The 17,711-nt window shown below is 39.7% G+C and overlaps 1 long non-coding RNA gene across 1 annotated transcript in view; it reads right to left on the minus strand.

Moving 5' to 3' along the window:
• Positions 1-3,656: 3,656 nt before the first annotated feature.
• LOC138356283 (uncharacterized) overlaps positions 3,657-17,711 on the minus strand; it is a 56,125-nt gene continuing 42,070 nt past the window's right edge. Inside the window, exons 2-3 of the long non-coding RNA XR_011224344.1 lie at positions 15,787-15,849; positions 3,657-5,245 (exon numbers count right to left, since the gene is read on the minus strand). This is a non-coding gene — a long non-coding RNA (uncharacterized lncRNA). The remainder of the gene's footprint in view (positions 5,246-15,786; positions 15,850-17,711) is intronic.

Consider the following 17,711-nt stretch of genomic DNA (forward strand, 5'->3'; position numbering starts at 1 on the left):
CCACCCCTTGTGTGACCTGTCCTGTTATAGCACCACCCCTTGTGTGACTTCTACTCTCTTCTGGTTCCACCTCATGTGTGACCTCTCCTCTCTTCTGGTTCCACCTCATGTGTGACCTCTCCTCTCTTCTGGTTCCACCTCATGTGTGACCTCTCCTCTCTTCTGGTTCCACCTCATGTGTGACCTCTCCTCTCTTCTGGTTCCACCTCTTGTGTGACCTCTCCTGCTCGTTCACCCACCTGTGGGATTCGTAGTCTTTTTCCAAATCTTTAAATGATCCATCGTCCAAGTCCGATCCTTTACGTGACCCATCGTCCCTGTCTCACATTTATCAATTAACCGTATTAATGCATGTATGTGCCTTTTATGAAGCAGTCATGGCCCTTCTGACCGTTCCTGGCACCCTGCTACGTTCCCGGCCCTTAAGCTCCATTCCTGTCCTTCGTACTCCGTTCCTGGTCCTCCTATTCACTCACAGGGCCCTCATGCTCCGTTTGTGGTCCTCCTACTCTGTTCCTGGCCCCTGGTGCTCCACTCTTAATCCCCTGCTTCTCTCTGAACCTTCTATTTCCTTCTGAACCTTCTGCTTCGTTCTGAACCACCTCCCTCGATGTGATCCTCTGGCTTCCTTCTGAACCTCCTGCTCCTTTGTTCAGTTTCACCATAACTTCTTGTTTCTGACTGCTTGCGTCTCTACGCTGTCTTTAAAACAGAGGGCTGTCACTGTTTTTTAATTCCTTGCCATTCTGGAAAAAACGTTGAATTTTTTATGCATATATGTATTTAAAACATTACTTATTAGTGTATATAACCACAATTAAATATAGATTAGATACATGACGATACACGTCATTCGCAGTTACAGAAAACGTTTGATAGAATACGAAGTTCGGAGCAAAACTACGAGATATTGTTTCCAAATTAACTAATATCAAATAGGAAGACCTAATTTGACCTTGATATGCTGCGATAATGTCAGTGACATGCATTGCCACCTGCAGACACGAAGTCTACCATCACTGTACACTTGCCAGATGTCCCCATAGTAACGAGGATCTTTCGGTAAAAAGCTTAGTTTTGGGCGAAGGTGAGAAATTTCGTTGCGAAGACAATGATTCAGATTTAGTTATATTAAATATCATTATTGAAAATAACTCACAAGAAAACTTATGTTCATGATACATTTACAAAATATTACAGATGGTAAAGCTCCTGATAACTTTTACGTAGAATGAAAGAAAAAAAACTCTAGAAATTCTATTAAATTCCTTGTATTTTGAAACAAGAATAAACGCCGCTCTAATTTACCAGGAATCCATTATTGACAAATAACTATATATATATATCAGGTCCATTCTTAAAAGCAACTGCTCGTGTACTACAACAGATTTTTTTATTGAGGCTAAAAATAAATGCAAGAATGAGTGCTAAACTAAGAAGTACAACTTAATAGAGAATATGGTAAAAATAAAAAAAAAAAAAAAAATTTTTGTTAAGGCCGTTTCTGTAGCAGTACCAGCCCTACGAACTCAAATTAACTGAAAATATAAAGAAACCGTAATTTCAAATCAACATTTGAATTCCTTTATTACTTAATATGAAAATGTTCTTTGTAGAATGAGTAAATATCTTAGATAACTTGAAAATTACTAAAAATGTAATTTTTTATTAATCAGATAAAATAATTTGTAAAAAAAATTATCAAATAATTTGAATGAAAAGCAATGCGTCACAAATGTTTCTGTAAAGTGCAGAAATTATTTTAATATGTACATTACATGTAACAGTAATAATAATGAAATTAATAATAATAATAATAATAATAATAATAGCAAAATTCTAATTGTTATAATGAGTATAGTAATTATAATAATATAAATAACACAAAAACAAAAATTAAAAATTAATATTGTAAAAATATAACAATAACAATTCTATGATATATAACAAAGTATGAATACTCCGAATAAAAACAACAGTTACTACTTCTACTGATAATCATATTAAAAATAATAGACTAATAGACTACTAAACAAAACAATAAACGCCTCAGTAAAATCTACAACGAAAAGCTACGTCTAAAAATAAATAATGACATCAGTAAAGATTTATATGCTTTCTGGTTTACATAAACCTAAAATATTTTTATTCACGTGTTCAGAAACTTGACATAAACAGCAAATAAAATGAAATATATTATTACACAATGAAGCAGTCAAGATTGATACAAAATTCTGTGTCAAAGAGATCAATATAACACCCCAAAAAATGTGATATGTACATCTTAAGACTAATACAACTCAGAGAAGATAACTTCAAATATATATATATAAGCATACAAAAAAATGTTCACAATAAAAAGAGTAATCTCAAAGAGGGTTCGTAAATATAGGAAATATATAATACCAAGACGAACAGGATGAGCAGCTTTGAAGCCGACGATAAGTAAGAGCTTACGAGAATAATCGTTAAATACGAGCATGCGTACTAAGCAGACGAAGCGATAATGTATACGAGTGGAGAAATAAAGAAGAAAGCGATAATAAGGATGAGAGTGTTGGGCTCTCTCACAAGCGGCAGCCTTCCAACCCTTGAGTTTATGTGTCTGGCTGTGTCGAAAACCTGCATTCTCAATCACTGTGATTTATTCGTCAGCTAATTACTGCGTGTGTTGGTGGGGAGATTGAGGGGGGGGGGGGATGGATGTGTGTGTGTGTGTGTGTGTGTGTGTGTTTGTGTGTGTGTGTGTGTGTGTGTGTGTGTGCATGTATGTGTTTGTGAGTTGAAACTCAACAACACAACCACAACTAGGTGATTACACACACACACACACACACACACACACACACACACACACACACACACACACACACACACACACACACACACACACACACTTAGTGTCAGATTAATTGACAAATGGAATGCATTAGGCAGTGATGTGGTGGAGGCTGACTCCATACACAGTTTCAATTGTAGATATGATAGAGCCCAGTAGGTTCAGAAACCTGTTTACCTGTTGATTGACGGCTGAGAGGCGGGGGACCAAAGAGCCAGATATCAACCCCGGCAAGCTCAAATAGGTGAGTAAACAAACACACACACACACACACACACACACACGCACACGAAATAAACTGCCTTTACCAACATTATCAAGTAAAACGTCTATGACTAAAAGAGTCATTATGTAAATTAAACCCGTTTTAAATCTAGATTATTTCGGCAACGAATAATCCCTCCGAGGAGCGTGAGGTAACGGGGCGAAGGCATTATCCAGGTAGACTCGACTCTATTCGCATAACGCTTCCCCTGTTCTCACACTCTCTATGCTTCGGCTATAATCCCATCTAAAATCCCTCTTAATCCGAGGTAGAATTGAGCATCCCTCCGCCATTTGTGGGGTATCGGCCTCTGTGATTCAGTTTAGTGATAAGTGCTTCCAGGGATCTGTTTCAATGGGGAATGAGGACGGTATCAAGCAGTTCATGTAGAATGCTTTAGTAAATATTTTTACACACTAATATTCTGACGCTATAGATGTATATGCACTTTACATGTTCCTATGTCCCATATATATATATATATATATATATATATATATATATATATATATATATATATATATATATATATATATATATATATAGCTGGAGTCCAGAGCTGAAGGAGCTTGGGTCCAAGCTAATTGAAACAACTTGAGACCCTTGAGCCGCCAGTTTTCTCTTTTAGTGCCTTAGTGTGGCGATCCAGAGAGGAAATGCTCACTGCATCCATGGTTCCTGACCGCCATCTGAGGAGCTGGAGGAGCTATACAACTTGTGTGTACTTTTTGTGTAATGAAATTTCAAAATAAAGTTAGACATATATACACACATACCAAAATAATAGGGGTGGTAGGAGAAGAAAATATCAAAGTGTTCAGTGAGGATCCACAAGGTCTTCTCTGAGTACTCATTATTTTCTTTTCCGAAGTTTATTTGTCACTTATAATGGTTCGAAAACGATTCGAAAGATGATTACACCAATGATTCGAATGACAGTATCTGGAAGCAAAACATTAAGGAGTACTAGAGCCAGGAATAAATATAAAGAACAGATGGAAAATGAAAGAACCTACAAAACAGACAGAAATGAGTATATAAACACTAAAGTGCTGTAGATAAACAGTGTCAGAGGGGCAACTGCATGCAAAGCGAAGGGCAACTTCAGTACAAATAATCCCAAGGTGTGTGAAGTATTAACTGCGAGATTTGAGGAAGTCTTTAAACCCGAGCCAAATTTTCTACGAACTAAGAGAACTGGATCTTATCCAATGAATAGATGAAACATATAGAAGTGATAAGAGAGAAGGTAAGAATATAGTTGAAGGGAAATAGACCCTCACCCGAATATTGAAAGAGAAAGAATGAAGCTTTCCCACTGAGACGAAGCCCTGGTTTGCCTATTCAACTCCTTATTGTAAAAGAATGTATGGTCAGATGTATGAGAAAATAACAAGTGTAATGCTTATATAAAAGACAAAATAACAACAAAAAATTGAACTATTGCTTGGAATCACTTGAAAATATTCCCTTTAAGAAACTTTATGGACTAAACCAAAGAATATGCATATCTAGAACAAGCTTTGATTGTCTAAAACAATTTGGTCTGCCTCTCTAATAATCAATATGGGTTTTGCTATGCGAGTTAAGGCTTACCGATGACTTTTGAGTTCCAGAAAATGGTCAAAAAATTTCCACGCACAAAAGACTCAGATACAAGCTTGAGAAGTGATGACCTCATTACTTTGAGGTGGAAGTGAGGAGTTTTCCTCATCAAAGTTCAACAAGGATCGGTACTAGGGTCCATCCTGTCTTACATATCCTGAAGACCTCTTATGGGAAATATAGAAATTCAAGTCTATGATCGAAAATAATGTGATTTTAACTCTAAAGAGCATTTCAGAAGACTGTGAAGGATTGCTGGAAAAACTAAATCCACTCAAGAGATAGTCGTAAAGTAGGCCTGAAGACTTTAATCCTGGTAAATGTAATGCTATTAGCCTAGAAATAGAGGTGAGAAGAACCCTCGATAAAACTTGTCGGCAGATGGGCACATTTCCAAAACAAAGTCAGTAACACATGTTAGTCAGACACATATCCAGGTAGCCTTCAGTAGCCTTGACAAGGAAGATTCCAGAACACTGAATGCAATTTGTTCGTGACCCACCCTCGAGTAAGCAGCTCCAGTCTGGAATCCCCATCTGAAACAGCACAAAACGAAACTAGAAAATACCCAGATATATGTGACTTGACGTCTGGAAAAGAACTATAGTGAATAGTGTAAAGAACTTAATCTATCCACGCATGAAGAAGGAAGAATCAGTTCTAAATTTAATTTACAGTGAACAAGGAGACCATGATTTCAAAATGTGACGAAGTAGATCAAGAGGCCATTGATGGACAGTAAGAGCCATAAATAATCCGGCGAGAAATAAGGAAGAACTTCTTTAGCTTTAGAGTTGCAAATATATGCTACTGGTTACGAACGAGTTTGCAAAGACAAATACAATCGTTTCAAAAATATATATAAAAATACACATTTAAGGGAGTCATAGCATTAACTAGCTTATGGTTGGAAACACATGGCGTAGGAGCAAGCACGAGAATCTACAGGCATATATAGCCATGTTAGTAAACACAAACACACACACACACAGCTCTGGTAGCTGTGTGGACAGCGAGGAGGACACGTAATCCTATGGCTCGGGTTCGATTCCCGGCGCCGGCAGAGACAAAGGGGCAGAGTTTCTTTCATCCTAATGCACCTGTTACCTAGCAGTAAAAAGGTACCTGGGAGTTAGACAGCTGTTACGGCCTGCTTGCTGTATGTGTGTGTGTGTGTGTGTGTGTGTGTGTGTGTGTGTGTGTGTGTGTGTGTGTGTGTGTGTGTGTGTGTGTGTGTGTGTGTGTGTGAAAAAAAGTAGTTAGTAAACAGTTGATTGAGTGACAGTTGAGAGACTGGCCGAAAGAGCAGAACTCAACCCCTGCAAACACAACTAGGTGAATGCACACGTGTCCTGCGATCCACGTTCGCGGCTCACAATCGAGACACTCTATTCAATCCCTGGCCTGGAAAGAAACGATTTGGTAGCGTTTCCTTTTACCTGATGCCTTTATTCACCTAGCAGAAAATTGGTACCTGAATGTGAATGTGTGTGTATGTATTTATATGATTAAATATATTAGATTTAATAGAGAAAAAAGATCAGGAGTCAATACATTAGACAATCGTCGAGTACATAAAAGAAGTCCAATAGCTAAAAGCTCGATCCTGCGGCAAAATATAGGGGAATAGGTAAAGGTTAATGCACACACAAACTCTCAAGACACTAAAAAAACCTACACTTTTAAACGCATACAAAACACTTATTTATACTGCGTAATTATCTGTTGCCATGCCTCGTTTTACGGATAATTCATCAACGATATATAACCAGTTTTTGTAAAGCTCGTAAATAGGAAAGATGAACACAAGACACTACAATGTTGCATGGTTTTTAATTTTAGTCGTGTCGTGTGTGTGTGTGTGTGTGTGTGTGTGTGTGTGTGTGTGTGTGTGTGTGTGTGTGTGTGCATGGAGGTACACCTGGCACGCAATGAATCGTCCAATGCTGAATCCTTACTTTAAAATATAGAAGAATCCACCAAAAGTCCTCTTTAATCCCAACCCAAACTCTCACCTCTCTCTCTCTCTCTCTCTCTCTCTCTCTCTCTCTCTCTCTCTCTCTCTCTCTCTCTCTCTCTCTCTCTCTCTCTCTCTCTCTCTCTCTCTCTCTCTCTTTCTCTCTCGCTCTCTCTCTCTCAACCTCTGCTTGACACTGAAAGAGCCGTTTCCACCAGTGTTAGTAAACAATGAGCTGGGGGCGGCAGTGGCCAGATGTAGCCGGTCAGGAACAATGATGTATGCAGGGAAATATCATTTACTGAGGTTTACGTTAAAGAAACCCCCTTTCCTCTTCACCCTCTTCACGCTACCCCCCCCCCCTTCTTATTCACAGTGTTGCCTCCCTTCAATTTTCTTCTCCCTTTTCCCACCCTCTTTTCCTCCATCCTGCTTCTATTTTTTATCTTCACCGATCCCGCTCTCTCTCTTTTCCTCTATATTCCTTTCACCTCTTCTCCTCCCTGCTCCGTTCGTCTCATCTCCTCTATTTTCTCTTTTTTCTCTCTTCTCCAACTTCCTTCCCTTTCTTCTCTTTATTCCATCCCTCTCATCTTCACTTTTCAACTCTCCAGGACAGTGTTACGAAAGAACAGTTGACGAAATCTTATTCAAAGACTAATCAAGACACACGGAAGACAGGGCAGTGAAGAATGCGACATGATGGCAACGAAAATAACGGAAGCAAACGGTCGAAAAGAAACGGTCGTTCCTAAGACAACGGAATGCTTGGCCTTGTGGTTGTCAAGGAAACAATACAAAACTGCTGTGGTTGAAAATTAAAGTGATTAGTTTACGATATCGGTGGTGTAGCAACAGCGAGATTATTGACGTGGTCAATAACCACGTCAATAACGGCCACCAAAACGACCACCACGTTATATTGGCCGTTACAGTAGCGGAGATGGTGATGTCGCTGTTGTCAAAATAGTGCTAAACGGCGTGCTGGGGGCTGTCAAGGGAGAGATAAAGCTGTCGTGTTTGTCAAGTATTCAAGAGCAGAAGTATCTTTGGGTCAGCAGTGCAGAAAAACAGAGAGAGTTATTGTCAGGGAATCGTTGAGGAGTGGTCTTTTTTTTGTCAAGGAAATATGGAAGAGGGATTGTTGTCAGGAAATCGTAGTGGAGTGATCATTGCTGTTAAGGAATCTTAGGGGAAGCGTCGTTGTTGTCAACGGATCATAGAGAAAGAAGCGTTGTTGTTGTCAAGAAAGGTCAACGTAAATGTTGTTGGTATCAAGGAAGCTGTAAATGCGGTGTTGTTGTTGTCAAGGAAGACACACAGGAAATATCACTCTTGTCAAGGAAGCTGAATTAGAGGTGTGATTGGTAGGAAGCAAGCTGAATTACAGGTGCTATTCATATCAGGGAGGTTGTAAATGTAGTGTTGATGGCGTCAAGAAAGTGCTAAATGTGGTGTCTTTGATGTCAAGAAAGTAGTAAATGTCAAAGAAGTGGTAATGGAGGTTTCATTAATGTCAAATCAGTTGTGGTTCTTGATTGTCCAGCCTATTATCGTAATTTGGCAATTGATAAACAAAAGCCATCTTCTTAACATAATGAGAAACGTACAAACCCACGTAATCCACTAACTCACGTAACCAAATCAACCCACGTAACCTATCGAGGCGGTTGCTTAAAACATATAGATCTTTGTGAGCCGTTACTTTTCATAGAACGTTGCATATGTAACAGGGGTTACCATAATGCTAGATTGTCAGAGACTGCCGGGCTATACACCACTTAGCTTTGCAACATGAGAGACGGACAAAATCTCTTTACCTTCCGAGAGCATGAAAAGAAGGATGTTGCTCTGACGAGATATCTAAATACCCACGCTGAGAAGTTGGAAACCAGAAGCTAAAAAAAAACTCAATAATAAGCATATCTCCACAGGAGTTTACATATGTTAACCAGGAGACCCACTCTGGTTTGGGCATCAGAGAAAAACCACTGCTGATGAGAAGTCAGACTTCTGGAAATGCTGTGAAAGTTGAACTCACAAAAACAAGATCGCCTAAGTTAATTTGAGAAACTAAATGAGACAAGGGAAAACTTTGGCCTCTGACAGGTAGCATAAATACTTCAGAAACTCTTTTGCTCTCGTACCAGAGCCAGGTGTTGCTGCACTATCTCTGGCAGTCTCCCTGGCCTTAGAGCAAGGTGGTGCAGCACTGTAAGTAGCAGTCTTCCTGATCCTAGAGCCAGTTAGTGATGCATTGTTCCTAGCAGGTGCGTTGTTAATATTATGCACTACCTCATGTACCGAGGAAAAGGAACGCCCAAAAGGTAATGCGTAACGAGGTCAGGCTTCTGGTAGATCTGTGATCGCCAATCAAGAATATCTATGAACTATATCAAATGCTCTTTCTCCTGACGTTCTTGAATTCACCTTCAAGAATGAAATGCTGACACTGGTTTCCAAAAAGCTACTCATATGAACGCGGTCAGTATGAGTCACTGCCTCGCCACTGAAGACTATATAAACGTAACAGATAACTGACTTGCGAGCCTTCATCATGAGCCGAAAGTGATTGTTTATTTCCTTTCAAGGGGTGCACTGGTAGTGTTATGAAAACCGACCACACCACCAAACAGTCTGTCTTTTCTCTTCCTGTCAATCTTCCCATGTTCTTGTTACTAAGTTACCAAAGTAATTCTCGACAGATGCCACTATCTCAACTTTATTAAATATAAACTTGAGTGGAAGGTTTTAAACGCCCATTTGTTACCCCTTAACTTTATAAGAAACAACTAAGCGGCTGTCAGTCTGTCTTCTACTTCTTGACATTATAGTAATACCAATGTTCGTTATCCTGTGATAAGACTGGTTTCCCAATGGTATGGATGATCTGGATAACCGTATCCTGTTAATGACTGGACCGGCCTTCCATGTAGTGGATTTGATTTTTGGCATTTTCTCAATTTTGTTGGATAAACTGAGATATTAGAAATTGCTAACTAATAAATTTTCTAGTGAGATTTGCCTGTCTCTTTTTTTTTAAGATCGTCATGATCTTTAAAGATGTCCTTGGTGGTCATAAGAACTGGTGTGTTAGCTAGATTAATATTGCTTCAGGATCTGGTACCGGTTTGGGCATCGTGGTCTTCCTGCTATATCTGGGTCATATTTTGATATATATATATACCAATCGTTTCTTCGGTAATAATAGTGTTTACTATGTAGAAGAGCATGTCTTTGAGGTGAGGACCTCCCTATAATATGGTAGAAATAACTGAAGATCTGTAAGTGTTATTTAACATGAATACTGACGCCCAGTTGCAGCTGCCCGTTGATTAATTGTTGAAGTTGTTCTTCTCGTATATTTGTGTTCATTTAGTCTGAATAACCTTGGTAGTTGCACTTTGAGTAGCTGAGTGATCGGTGCAATCACTTGACAGAGAGTTAGTGGTATTTGTATGGAAGAACTGGTGTTGATTGTATTGAGGAGCTGGTATTGATTGTGATCACCTAGCTGGTCGTTCTAAATAGTTCACCACTTTCATTTGGAGATTTTCCTGGTGATCACACATCCTTCAATTACTGCTTTGCAATAGACAGTTGCTAACCATTCTGCAGTCTTTACTTTCGGTAGCACTGCAAGCAATCGATCTGACTTGCAGCTCATAAAAATCATTAATGTTACAAGCAGCGATTTCTGTAAGCACTAAGAAAAGAATTTTAAGAATTAGAATATTAAGAAAAAGCACAAAGAATCTTACCGATTTTCAAACTTTAGAGTTCAAGTGTTAAAGTAACCTAGAACGCAATTTTTTCTGGTGAGGTACGTCTGCAGGAGTTAAGTTATTTCTCTCTACACTATCCAACCACTTGGGCTAGATGGTAGAGCGATGGTATCGCTTTATGCAGGTCAGCGTTCAATCGCTAACCGTCCAAATAGTTGAACACCATTCCATCTCCTTCCGTCTCATCCAAAATCATTATCTTACCCCATCCTTAGGGCTATATAGTCGTAATAGCTTGGCGCTTTCTCCCGATAATTCCTTCCTTCCTTCTCCACGTGCTGCAGCGAGAACCGAGTTAATTAGCATTTTCGCAATTCCCTGCTGTTATATTATCAATTACATTTAATTACACCATTATTATATATTTTATAATTATAACAATAGTTATAAAAATAAACGTTAATTGCCATAATAATTAGCATCATCAAAGCCACCTTTTTATAATATGATTTTATATAATTCCTGGTATATTTCAGCATTACAGCTGACATGTAAAAGGAATACAATTAGGTATAACAAATATTATTTTCTGCACGCACAGCTCACTCTCTAATTGCCATGACAAATTCAGTCATGGGCGTGCAGCCATGACTTAACCCCGTGTGGCCCACCCTAGTGGAGGGGTGAGAGAAGCGTGGGTGGAGGCTGCATGAAGGTCTGGAGGAAGGTGGGTTGAGATATTGTGGAGTGTCGATGGAGGAATGGTGGAGGATAGGTTGACGTGGGTTGAGATATCGTGGAGTGCTGATGGTGGAGGATGGATGGAGATTGGTTGAGATATCGTGGAGAGTAGATGAAGAAATGGTGGAGGTGGGTTAAGATATCGTGGAGTGTCGATGGAGGCATGGTGGAGGATAGGTTGAGGTAGGTTGAGATATCGTGGAATGGATAATGGAGAAATGGTGGAGGATAGGTGGAAGTAGGTTGTGAAATCTTGGAGAGTAGATGGAGGAATAATGGAGGTGGGTTAGGATATCGTGGAGTGATGATGGGGGAATGGAGGATAGGTGGAGGTTGGTTGAGATATCGAGAAATGATGATGGAGGAATAGTGGAGGATAGGTGGAAGTAGGTTGTGAAATCTTGGAGAGTAGATGGAGGAATAGTGGAGATGGGTTAAGATATCGTGGAGTGTTGAGGGCGGAATGGTGGGGAGTGGGTGGAGTTATGAAGGAGGATGGTCGAGGTTTAGTAGAGAATGATGGAGGGTGGGTGGAGGTCAAGTGAAAATAAGGTGGAAGGTGGGATCATAGTGGGCAGAGAATGATAAAAAAAGTCAGTGAAGGACGGAATTAGAGAAGTAAGAAGGAAGGCGAAGTGCACAGAAAAGAAAAAGAATAGCAAGGGGAATTGACGGGTTAAACGATACATGAGAAAGATATGATGAAGAGGGAGCAGAGGCTGAGAAAGAGGAAGGAAATCCTGAGAAAAGGTGGGGAAGAAAGAGAGGAATGAAGAGGAAAAGGATTAAGATAAAGTCGATGGAAAGGAGAAGAGAATAAGGTTTAAGAATAAACACATTAAAACGAGAGGGAAAGAAAAAGAAAAGGAGGACTATAAGCAAGTGGAAGAGGAGGAGGAAGAGCAGCTGAAGGAGGGAGAGGAGAAGCTGCAAGAGGAGTAAAGGAGCGAGGAGGGAATGTTGGGGAAAGGGGGTGGGGAAGAAGGAGAAGTATCGATTTGGCACAATAAATTTAGCTGTGCCATAACGAGTGAACACCCAACTACAGCCTTATGCGTCCCGGCGGGCTAACTACTGCATTGACACTCCCTCTGGCTCCCTCCCTAGTATATCGAGATGGCATTCTCCTTCCCTGACTGGCCCACGAGTCACAAAGGCAACACGTAGCGAGGGACTCTCGAAACATACAAGATAAAGGTGTAGTACTAATGGGATTCCGCGGTATTGCCTCCCCCCCCCCTACGTATGATTAGGGAAAGTGTTGTACATCCTCCACCCTCGGTTGCTGCTGCTGCCGCCGCCGCCGCCACGCCTGTCTTAAAGTATTGTACAATTAAACCAAGTTACAGGGTATCGTACCAACCCCCCAGCAAAATATATTATTAAAACGCATGCCAGGCGTCGGTAGAATGCTCTAAAATGTGTGTGTGTGTGTGTGTGTGTGTGTGTGTGTGTGTGTGTGTGTGTGTGTGTGTGTGTGTGTGTGTGTGTGTGTGTGTGTGTGTGTTTGTGTTTTTACTATTTGTATTTACAATTTGTGCATGAATAATCAAGCTATTAGCTCTTGGACTCCGCCTTTCTAACCTATCTATTTTTCCTCTATTATATCTACTACATATATTTCTCTCTAACACACACACACACACACACACACACACACACACACACACACACACATACACACATCCCCAGGAAGCAGTCCGTAGCAGCTTTCTTACTCTCAGGTACCTATTTACAGCTAGGTAAACAGGTGCATCAGGGTGAAAGAAACTTTGCCCCTTTTTTCCGCCTCTGCCGGGAATAGATCCCGGGCCCTTAGGACTATGAATCCCGAGCGTAGGTGTGTGTGTGTGTATGTGAAGGAGAGAGAGACAGACAGAGAGAAAGAGAAAAGGAACATTGCTGAGGGAAACTGTGAATGTATGAAGCAGACACACGAAACAAGGATATAACAGTGCATTAAGATGACGTTATCGGCCTCCCCCACCTCGACTTGGCGTGGCTGGGACTACCTTATGGTAAGCAGAACAGTAAAAACCTCTCTTATCCGAAATACACGGAATAGAACCGATGCTTTTTACGGCCGACCGAAATTTGCTGTACTGTGAACTCCGTAATAGCGGAGAATTACAGGGCCGTGTCTCACCGCGCTGCAGACTTCGCTAAACCGACTCCTCTCGCTTCTCGCCAGCGTTTCAGAGAACTGAAGTAACTTCCGAGTGTATGTCAACAGAAACGACATCACTCTGCCTTAACATGTCAGCCGTTGAACGCAAGATCGCTGCTGTGTCTCAAGTTAATCCGAATATCCTGATTACGTTTACCCGGTGGGCGTTGGCAATGACACTTGCTCGCACACACGCTACAGTGTTTTCTTAGCATTCCGGAAAATTTTATATCTGCTTCGTGGTGCGCTCTGTGAATGTCTCTTAATCACTTGCTTGAGTTTGTTGGGTTGTGTTGTGTGTGTGGGAGTCTTCGTTCAGCATGAGATGTGGTTTAGCGTTTCTTTGACACCGTACATACCTACCACTGAGTGCCGCGTGTGAAGTTATAGACCAATTAAGATTTGATCTACAGTATATCAGCTGGCAGCCATTACATGACTTGTAAACTGGAGCATAGCGTGTAGAACCATTTGGACACACGCTAACCACATAACTATGGAAGAAAACAACTACCTTTAATATAGATTTAAGAAACAAAAGCCGAGTACATTTCCCCAAACGTGGCTATTTCCATACCCAGCAATATTGCTCTCGCAGACACGAGAAAATTAAACCACTAATATAGGCCCTCTGAGAATGGGTTATTCCTCACAGAATTCCACATAACCAAAACACGCACTTCCCACCCACTCCAGTAATATCCACGGCTATTAACGGAGGTTTAATAACCAGTATGCGAAACTCTGATTATCAAGAACTGGAGCTATCTCGAACTGCTTCCGATACGAGCCTCACGGCGCAGCGTGGTTGGGGCTTACTTGTTGGGCAAAAGCTATTGCCACATAACCAAAACATATACTGCGCATCCTTCCCACTCCGATAATAACCACAGCCCTTTACATTACAACCCTACCAGCCAGTGCGTAAAATCGAGACTATTAGGGACTCTTGGCTATCTCGAACTGTTTAAAACGCTCCCGCCTCAGTGTCTCGGAGTAGCGAGGTTGGGCCTTACTTGTTAGGCAAAAGCCGTTACTGTCCTGACCCCTGGATTTACACAAGGATGGGACGTGTCTGGGAACACTGCCTGGGAGCTGCTAGTCGCCCAGTATTGCCACCCGGGATGGCCATCTTTGCACCCCTAGGGGAGTTTTGAACGCGTTTACAAAGGCTTCTTTTTTCCACTCTCTCGAGTCTTTCGAATTTATATATTCTCTCCTTACCTTTGTTTTAAGAAGGTCTCCTTAGAACACTTCGCTCTTGTAAAATAAATCTCAGAGCATTAAATACCTTAGCTGGCCAAGATTCCACTGTCTAGCGAGCTCATTGTACTCTGTATTTAAAGTGTATTAAGAGGAGGCAATACACCGTTCAGAGTTCCTTCAGAATGTTCATTGGAAAGAAGCAATTTGGGTTGGCCGGGTGTGTGCTCGCAAGGGGGAATTAAACCCATGGAGGAGATCGGGTCGGCCCGGGAATTGGAATAATTCCAGCGTAACGACGAGGGGTGTGTGGAGAGGAAAATAAATGTACAAGTATTGATTATATGGTATTTAAATAAATTATGAATATATATATATATATATATATATATATATATATATATATATATATATATATATATATATATATATATATATATATATATATATATATATATATATATATAATATATATATATATATATATATATATATATATATATATAATATATATGTGTGTGTGTGTGTGGAACATATATGAACTACGTTGCTGTAATTGTGATAATCAGTTCCGGGGAAATGGGACGGTCTCCATACATGATATTTATGTAGGAATTGTATTTTAAGTTTTATTACGTCTGAAACGAACTCGAGAAAAACTTTCTTAATTTAATTTTTATGCTGATTTACCTCTAGATTTATAGATGAGTGATTTGTTATGACACATGTAAAGGAAGAAACAAGAGCAGTGCAGTGCAGCTTCCTTTATATACGTTTGCTGGATAAAAACCATTAGTAGCAGAATTATATCTAGTGGAATGCAGGTATATAATATAGGTGAACTTTGAGGACTCCTCTAGAATTTGAAAGTGGAACTCCGGTGGAATTTGAACACACCGGAGTGGCAACCGAGTTTTCTGACCAATTTTTTTTTACACTTTCAATAGTGTAAAAGTGCTGGAAGGTCATTACGCCTCATTCATAAACCCTGGCGGTTTAGGTTCGTTTCTTTAAGGGTTCATTGAAATCTCTTAAACCACACACACACACACACACACACACACACACACACACACACACACACACACACACACACACACACACACACACACACACACACACATACACACACTCACACATACATACACATACATTCACACACACATCTCATGTAGGCATTAATTTCATAACAAAATAATCTAAACAATAAATGATAATATATGTTGTGTTAGCAAGAGAGCTACTACAAAACAAAGAATTATACTAAATAAAATAAACACTCACTTTGAATGTCTTCCAAGACTTAATCTCACGTTTTCTTTTCAAGGAGTTCTAGATATCCTCGCCCTGAAAAATTGGGAAACATAAATAAATTTTATCCTCTGTCATTCAGGAAAACACGTACTGAAAATAATTAGTTCTGTGATGAACCAACGGACCACACACTTTGACCTGCTTAAGCACACACAATGTATGTGTAAGAAGGTCAAAATCACATTTCACCTTCGTAAACGCACATTATTGAGTTGACTTTTCACCTTTACTCATGCTTAACTAAGCTAAAAGAGTGTGTTTCCAGTATGTTCTTGTTGTTGTAATGAGATCTTGTGTCCAATGTCCACACAGAGATTGCAACAAAACGCGCTGGTTCCCTTTCACCAGAATGTTTATAGATCCTTCAATGCTCATCCTGACGTTCAAATTGTCTCATTGCTTCCTCTTATATCCGACAAATTTACACCTTGGAGAGGGTCAGTATCACGGCAGAAGATTATCCACCACATTTGCATATTATCTTGATTGCCCAGGGAAGATTTGACCTTTATATGCTGACAACGGTCTTTAACTACAGTTACACTTCCGCTCATCTCTTCCGTTACTAGAAAAGCGTTCTTGATACGTCAGAGGCATTTATTGCACACCCAGGAATGAAGTAAGTCATCTGTGACCCGATCAACATCTCTAATATCACGACCATACAAATTCTGTAGAATTGTTACCCTTCCCTGATTGGCTGAAATTTATAGGACGTTCTGGGCTCCTCAATTTTTCTTACAGTTAGACTAACAAAGAACATATCGAAACAATGTCTATATACCCTTAACATTCGACTGCGTGCCTAATAAGACCGAAGTAATATACATGTGATTTAGATGGAAGGTTGAGGAACAATATCAGGAAGGTCGCAATGAGAGCACAAGACAGTACGTTTGTGTTGCAGAAGCTCTATAACATATCCTCACCTTCAAAAATCATGTGATGTAAAGTTAAATACACGACCGTTCAGCAGTTGTTATTTGGGTATGGCAATAAGCATTACTCTTACCTACAGATGTACATATCCACCACCTATCTTTCTTGTCCCACAATGTACTCCAGATATTCATATACTGAATGACCGAATTCCCTTATCACTGAGCTGACTGTTAAATTCCCATTGTTAAACTTATTAAACACCTCCATTATAGACCTAATAATCTCATTCCACGTGTCCTTAACATCAGTGTGCTATATTTTATAAGACAAAAATAATTCAGAATCCAGTTAATGATATTTCAATATTCGTAATGGGGGTCACTCTGACACTGTGCCAAGTGGAACTCATTTATATCTTTCCCAATCCGACCATGTTTGGCAAAGAGCCAATGGCTGAGGCTAGGCCCAAGCATCTGGCCTCCAACTGCAAACATAAAAACAAACAATGAAACAAACAAACAGAGAGTCTCATTTATAATTTCATTGTCAGCTCTGTAATTACTTCATACACTCAGGAATATCGGAAGGTATTCTTGTGCTGTACCTAGATTTTGCTAGTGGAAGTTAATAAATCAGCATTACATTTAATGTTCTCTCCTGATTCCATGTATGACTAACCATCCTGTCAGATTAGGATATTAGATGAACTTATAGCTAGTCTTTGATCTACACTACAATCTTTCATACAGAATAAGGGTTGTAACACATTGCTGTGTACACCTAAGTTTATTATTAAAATAATAATAATAATAATTTACTTATATTAAGTAAATTTAGCATTATAATATTTCAGTGGACTTGCTAAACAGAATCCAAGACAACTTGTGTTATCAGCAAAACGTGAAGAATAATTTCCTCACAATCTATTATATACAAATAATTAAAGTAATATCCCTGAGTTTTATAAAGAAGTGAACTGCATAAATATTTAAAACTAATAACGAGGTTAAATC

Source organism: Procambarus clarkii, chromosome 7 (assembly GCF_040958095.1).
Source record: "Procambarus clarkii isolate CNS0578487 chromosome 7, FALCON_Pclarkii_2.0, whole genome shotgun sequence".
Taxonomy (NCBI): Eukaryota; Metazoa; Arthropoda; class Malacostraca; order Decapoda; family Cambaridae; genus Procambarus; species Procambarus clarkii.